This window comes from Lipotes vexillifer, unplaced genomic scaffold, assembly GCF_000442215.2.
Source record: "Lipotes vexillifer unplaced genomic scaffold, Lipotes_vexillifer_v1.1 scaffold627, whole genome shotgun sequence".
NCBI lineage: Eukaryota > Metazoa > Chordata > Mammalia > Artiodactyla > Lipotidae > Lipotes > Lipotes vexillifer.
The window spans coordinates 1,257,682-1,258,826 of NW_006787891.1; positions in this window are offsets into that span (position 1 = coordinate 1,257,682).

A 1,145-nucleotide genomic window follows, 5' to 3' on the forward strand; every position below is an offset into this window, starting at 1 on the left:
CTCCTTGTGTTCCCCTATCTTCATTTACTCTATTGTGCACACATACTAGTGACTTTCGGAGAAAACCTGCATCCGAATCATCTGGGCTATATGTTAAAAATTCAGACTTCTAGGCCCTACTCCAAGCCTACTGAATTAAGAATCTCTTGAACATGGGGCCTGAGAATATGAATTTCAGCAAATGTCTCCAGATGTTTCCTAATCTCACTAAAGTTTGAGAACTCTTGTTCTGGTGTTCTAAAATCTCAAACTTACTAATTAACAGAAATTTTCATAGACTCCTTGTTTGTTTTATACTTCTCATGTAGTGTAAGAGAAAGATAATAAGTTGTGTGACAGAGAAAACAGTTTATGGGAAATTATAACACTGGTTGCTAGACGAGAACTAGTGCAAGGAGTTCAGAAATCAGGAAGAGGAATATGTCTACAGGTTAGCAGGACAGGAGTAGTGTATGTGTAGTAAGTCTGACAGAAAAAAATAAATATTCTCTTAATGTTTGTATGTGAACGTATTTCACTGCAATGACTTTTCCCTGTTATTACTGAAAAACCACAAAAAATGTATTGAGTTACTCACATATGACTGTCAAGATATAAATAAATAATAGACTTTATCAGATGCCTTTAAACCAGAGGAAGATTTAGACATCTATGGTATTCACCATTTGTTAATTTGAGAAACAGCTCAATAAGCCTAAACCGTAACAGCAAAAAACTTTAAGAAAATATTCAAGTTTAAGAAAGGCCCAACTCAAATGTAAATTAGTGCAACCACTATGGAAAACAGTATGGAGGTTCCTTTAAAAACTAAAAATAGAGCTACTGTATGATCCAGCAATCCCACTCCTGGGCATATATCCAGAAAAGATGAAAACTCTTAATTTGAAAAGATACATGCACCCTAGTGTTCATATCAACACTATTTATGATAGCCAAGACATGGAAACAACCCAAGTGCCCATCAACAGACGACTGGTTTAAGAAGACATGGTATATTTACACAATGGAATTGTACTCAGCCATAAAAAGAATGAAATATTGCCATTTGCAACAGCATGGATGGACCTTGAGAATATTATACTAAGTGAAGTAAGTCAGACAGAGAAAGGCAAATGTTGTATGATATCACTTACATGTGGGATCTA